The sequence below is a fragment of the Triticum dicoccoides genome, chromosome 4A (genome assembly GCF_002162155.2).
Source record: "Triticum dicoccoides isolate Atlit2015 ecotype Zavitan chromosome 4A, WEW_v2.0, whole genome shotgun sequence".
Lineage (NCBI taxonomy): Eukaryota > Viridiplantae > Streptophyta > Magnoliopsida > Poales > Poaceae > Triticum > Triticum dicoccoides.
This window is the reverse complement of record NC_041386.1, coordinates 652896319-652902511: the sequence shown is the minus strand read 5'-3', so window position 1 is coordinate 652902511 and position 6193 is coordinate 652896319.

Below are 6193 nucleotides of genomic sequence, written 5' to 3'. Positions count from 1 at the left end.
TCATAAAGAGTTACCTGTCTGATCTTCATGAGCTTCCGGTTAGGGAACATCATCATCCCCCAGTCCATAATGGTGATGCCAAGTGGACTATCCTGCAAAAAAAGAAGCCAAGTGGACTACTCCACCAGTTGGTTATGTTAAGATACACGTCGATGCAGCAATTGGTAGACATTGTGGGAGGGGAGAAATAGCTGCGATATGCCGCGATGCTTTAGGTTTGTTCTTGAGGGATTCAGTGAATTCAATCCCCAATCTAGTTTCGCCGCGGATTGTCGAGGCTATGACCAGCGATGGAGCTTTGTCCTTGGTTATGAATGTTTGTTGCAACAAGATTGTCGTAGCTACAGATAGTATAGCAACGGCGAATCATTTAAAGGGATAATTTTTGGGTACTTCAAGATCCATTTTACATATTTTTAGGGGAATATCCATTGTACTACCTCTGTAAAAGAGGAAAGTATGTTTTTTGTCCCTCAAGTTCCCCAAAAGTATAGACTTGGTACCTCAAGATTTTTTGGTAGACATTTGGTCCTTCAAGACTCAAAACCGGATAAGTTCGTCCAAAACCATATTTGGGCCAGGTTTGACTGATGAACAGTAAATTCAAAAAAATAGCAAAAAAATTGATATTTTGTGGCAACCAAAATGCTTATGTGCGCTAGGTGCATGAAAATTTGTGTGGTGTTTTGATGTTCGAGAAGCTCGTGGTAAAAAAATAAATTTTGGCTCACCAAAAAAATGCGAAATTTGTTTTTTTTTTGCTAGAGATCCTCGGATGTTATTTGACAACAAAAACTTACACGCACCTGCCACACACAAGCATCTTGTTGTCATAAATTTCAGTTTTTTTAGTTTGTTTACTATTTTTTAGAATTTAGCGTTCATCGGTCAAACCTGGTAAACGTGCTCAAAATCCATTTTTGGGACAAACTTATCCGGTTTTGAGACTAGAAGGATCAAATGTCTACCAAAAATTCTTGATGGACCAAATCTATACTTTTGGGGAACTTGAGGGACCAAAAACATAGTTTTCTCGTGTATGAAATGTTGGAAATATGCCCTAGAGGCAATAATAAAAGGATTATTATTATATTTCCTTGTTCATGATAATTGTCTTTTATTCATTCTGTAATTGTATTATCCGGAAATCGTAATACACGTGTGAATACTTAGACCACAACATGTCCCTAGTGAGCCTCTAGTTGACTAGCTCGTTGATCAACATATAGTCATGGTTTCCTGACTATGGACATTGGATGTCATTGATAATGGGATCACATCATTAGGAGAATGATGTGATGGACAAGACCCAATCCTAAGCATAGCACAAAGATCGTGTAGTTCGTTTGCTAGAGCTTTTCCAATGTCAAGTATCTTTTCCTTAGACCATGAGATCGTGTAACTCCCGGATACCGTAGGAGTGCTTTGGGTGTACCAAATGTCACAACGTAACTGGGTGACTATAAAGGTGCACTACAGGTATCTCCGAAAGTGTCTGTTGGGTTGACACGGATCAAGACTGGGATTTGTCACTCCGTATGACAGAGAGGTATCACTGGGCCCACTCGGTAGTGCATCATCATAATGAGCTCAAAGTGACCAAGTGTCTGGTCACGGGATCATGCATTATGGTACGAGTAAAGTGACTTGCCGGTAATGAGATTGAACAAACTATTGGGATACCGATGATCGAATCTCGGGCAAGTAACGTACCGATTGACAAAGGGAATTGTATACGGGGTTGCTTAAATCCTCGACATCGTGGTTCATTCGATGAGATTATCGAGGGGCTTGTGGGAGTCAACATGGGTATCCAGATCCCACTGTTGGTTATTGACCGGAGAGCCGTCTCGGTCATGTCTACATGTCTCCTGAACCCGTAGGGTCTACACACTTAAGGTTCGGTGACGCTAGGGTTGTATGAATATGAGTATACAGCAAACCGAAAGTTGTTTGGAGTCCTGTATGAGATCCCGAACGTCACGAGGAGTTCCGGAATGGTCCGGAGGTAAAGAATCATATATAGGAAGTGCTGTTTCGGCCATCGAGAGAGTTTCGGGGGTCACCGGTATTGTACCGGGACCATCGGAAGGGTCCCGGGGGTCCACCGGGTGGGGCCACCTATCCTGGAGGGCCCCGTGGGCTGAAGTGGGAAGGGGACCAGCCCCTAGTGGGCTGGTGCGCCCCCCCTTGGCCCCCCTGCGCCTAGGGTTGGAAACCCTAGGGTGGGGGGCGCACCGCTTGCCTTGGGGGGCACTCCACCCCCCTGGCCACCGTCCCCCTTGGGAGATCTCATCTCCAGGGCCGACGCCCCCCCTGGGGGCCTATATAAAGGAAGGGGGAGGGAGGGCAGCCGCACCCTGAAGTCTTGGCGCCTCCCTCTCCCCTGCTACACTTTTCCCTCTCGCAGAAGTTCGGCGAAGCTCTGCCGGAACCCTGCTGCATCCACCACCACGCCGTCGTGCTGCTGGATCTTCATCAACCTCTCCTTCCCCCTTGCTGGATCAAGAAGGAGGAGACGTCACGCTGACCGTACGTGTGTTGAATGCGGAGGTGCCGTCCGTTCGGCGCTAGGATCTCCGGTGATTTGGATCACGACGAGTACGACTCCCTCAACCCCGTTCTCTTGAACGCTTCCGCTCGCAATCTACAAAGGTATGTAGATGCACTACTATCACTCGTTGCTAGATGAACTCATAGATGGATCTTGGTGAAACCGTAGGAATTTTTTTATTTTCTGCAACATTCCCCAACAGTGGTATCAGAGCTAGGTCTATGCGTACTTCTCTATTGCACGAGTAGAACACAAATCTGTTGTGGGCGTAGATCTTGTCAACTTGCTTGCCACCACTAGTCTTATTTTGCTTCAGCGGTATTGTGGGATGAAGCGTCCCGGACCGACCTTATACGTACGCTTACGTGAGACAGGTTCCACCGACTGTCATGCACTAGTTGCATAAGGTGGCTAGCGGGTGTCTGTCTCTCCCACTTTAGTTGGAGCGGATTCGATGAAAAGGGTCCTTATGAAGGGTAAATAGAAGTTGACAAAATCACGTTGTGGTTATTCATAGGTAAGAAAACGTTCTTGCTAGAACCCAATTGCAGCCACGTAAAAGATGCAACAACAATTAGAGGACGTCTAACTTGTTTTTGCAGCAATTGCTATGTGATGTGATATGGCCAAAAGTTGTGATGAATGATGAATGATATATTATGATGTATGAGATCATGTTCTTGTAATAGGAATCACGACTTGCATGTCGATGAGTATGACAACTAGCAGGAGCCATAGGAGTTGTCTTAATTATTGTATGACCTGCGTGTCAATGATTTAACGCCATGTAATTACTTTACTTTATTGCTAAACCGTTAGCCATAGTAGTAGAAGTAATAGTTGGCGAGAAACTTCATGGAGACACGATGATGGAGATCATGATGATGGAGATCATGGTGTCATGCCGGTGACGAAGATGATCATGGAGCCCCGAAGATGGAGATCAAAGGAGCTATATGATATTGGCCATATCATGTCACTACTATATAATTGCATGTGATGTTTATTATGTTTATGCATCTTGTTTACTTAGAACGACGGTAGTAAATAAGACGATCCCTTATAATAATTTCAAGAAAGTGTTCTCCCCTAACTGTGCGTCGTTGCTAAAGTTCATCGTTTTGAAGCACCACGTGATGATCGGGTGTGATAGATCCTTACATTCACATACAACGGGTGTAAAACAGTTTTACACATGCAAAAACACTTAGGGTTAACTTGACGAGCCTAGCATGTACAGACATGGCCTCGGAACACAGAGACCGAAAGGTCGAACATGAGTCATATGGAAGATACGATCAACATGGAGATGTTCACCGATGATGACTAGTCTGTTTCACATGATGATCAGACACAGCCTAGTCGACTCGGATCGTGTAACACTTAGATGACTAGAAGGATGTCTAATCTGAGTGGGAGTTCATTAAATAATTTGATTAGATGAACTTAATTATCATGAAATTAGTTTAAAATATTTGCAAAATATGTCTTGTAGATCAAATGGCCAAAGCTCATGTCAACATGAACTTCAACGCGTTCCTAGAGAAAACCAAGCTGAAAGATGATGGCAGCAACTATTCGGACTGGGTCCGAAACCTGAGGATCATCCTCATAGCTGCCAAGAAAGCATATGTCCTAGAAGGACCGCTAGGTGAAGCACCCATCCCAGAGAACCAAGTCGTTATGAACGCTTGGCAGTCACGTGCTGATGATTACTCCCTCGTTCAGTGCAGCATGCTTTACAGCTTAGAACCGGGGCTCCAAAAGCGTTTTGGCAACACGGAGCATATGAGATGTTCGAGAAGCTGAAATTGGTTTTCCAAGCTCATGCCCGGGTCGAGAGATATGAGGTCTCCGATAAGTTCTATAGTTGTAAGATGGAGGAAAATAGTTCTGTCAGTGAGCATATACTCAAAATGTCTGGGTTGCACAACCGCCTGTCCCAGCTGGACATTAACCTCCCGGACGAGGCGGTCATTGATAGAATCCTTCAGTCGCTCCCACCGAGCTACAAGAGCTTTGTGATGAACTACAATATGCAGGGGATGGTGAAAACTATTCCTGAAGTATTTTCAATGCTGAAGTCAGCAGAGGTAGAAATCAAGAAAGAACATCAAGTGTTGATGATCAATAAAACCACCAAGTTCAAGAAGGGCAAGGGTAAGAAGAACTTCAAGAAGGACGGCAAAGATGTTGCCGCGCCCGGTAAGCCAGTTGCCGGGAAGAAGTCAAGGAATGGACCCAAGCCTGAGACTGAGTGCTTTTATTGCAAACAGAAGGGTCACTGGAAGCGGAACTGCCCCAAATACTTAGCGGACAAGAAGGCGGGCAACACTAAAGGTATATTTGATATACATGTAATTGATGTGTACCTTACCAGTACTCATAGTAACTCCTGGGTATTTGATACCGGTGCCGTTGCTCATATTTGTAACTCACAGCAGGAGCTGCGGAATAAGCGGAGACTGGCGAAGGACGAGGTGACGATGCGCGTCGGGAATGGTTCCAAGGTCGATGTGATCGCCGTCGGCACGCTACCTCTACATTTACCTACGGGATTAGTTTTAAACATCAATAATTGTTATTTAGTGCCAAGTTTGAGCATGAACATTGTATCTGGATCTCGTTTAATGCGAGATGGCTACTCATTTAAATCCGAGAATAATGGTTGTTCTATTTATATGAGAGATATATTTTATGGTCATGTCCCGATGGTCAATGGTTTATTCTTAATGAATCTCAAACATAATGTTACACATATTCATAATGTGAATACCAAAAGATGTAAAGTTGATAACAATAGTCCCACATACTTGTGGCACTGCCGACTTGGTCACATTGATGTCAAGCGCATGAAGAAGGTCCATGCTGATGGACTTTTGGAGTCTCTCGATTATGAATCATTTGACACATGCGAACCATGCCTCTTGGGCAAGATGACCAAGACTCCGTTCTCCGGAACAATGGAGCGAGCAACCAACTTATTGGAAATCATACATACTGATGTGTGTGGTCCAATGAGCGTTGAGGCTCGCGGAGGATATCGTTATGTTCTCACTCTCACTGATGACTTAAGTAGATATGGGTATGTCTACTTGATGAAACACAAGTCTGAGACCTTTGAAAAGTTCAAGGAATTTCAGAGTGAAGTAGAGAATCAACGTGACCGAAAGATAAAATTCTTACGATCAGATCGTGGAGGAGAATATTTAAGTCACGAATTTGGTACACACTTAAGAAAATGTGGAATCGTTTCACAACTCACGCCGCCTGGAACACCTCAGCGTAATGGTGTGTCTGAACGTCGTAATCGCACTCTATTGGATATGGTGCGATCTATGATGTCTCTTACCAATTTACCGCTATCATTTTGGGGATACGCTCTAGAGACAGCTACATTCACTTTAAATAGGGCTCCGTCTAAATCCGTTGAGATGACACCGTATGAATTATGGTTTGGGAAGAAACCTAAGCTGTCGTTTCTAAAAGTTTGGGGATGCGATGCTTATGTCAAGAAACTTCAACCTGAAAAGCTCGAACCCAAGTCGGAAAAATGCGTCTTCATAGGATACCCTAAGGAAACCATTGGGTATACCTTCTACCTTAGATCCGAAGGCAAGATCTTTGTCGCCAAGAACG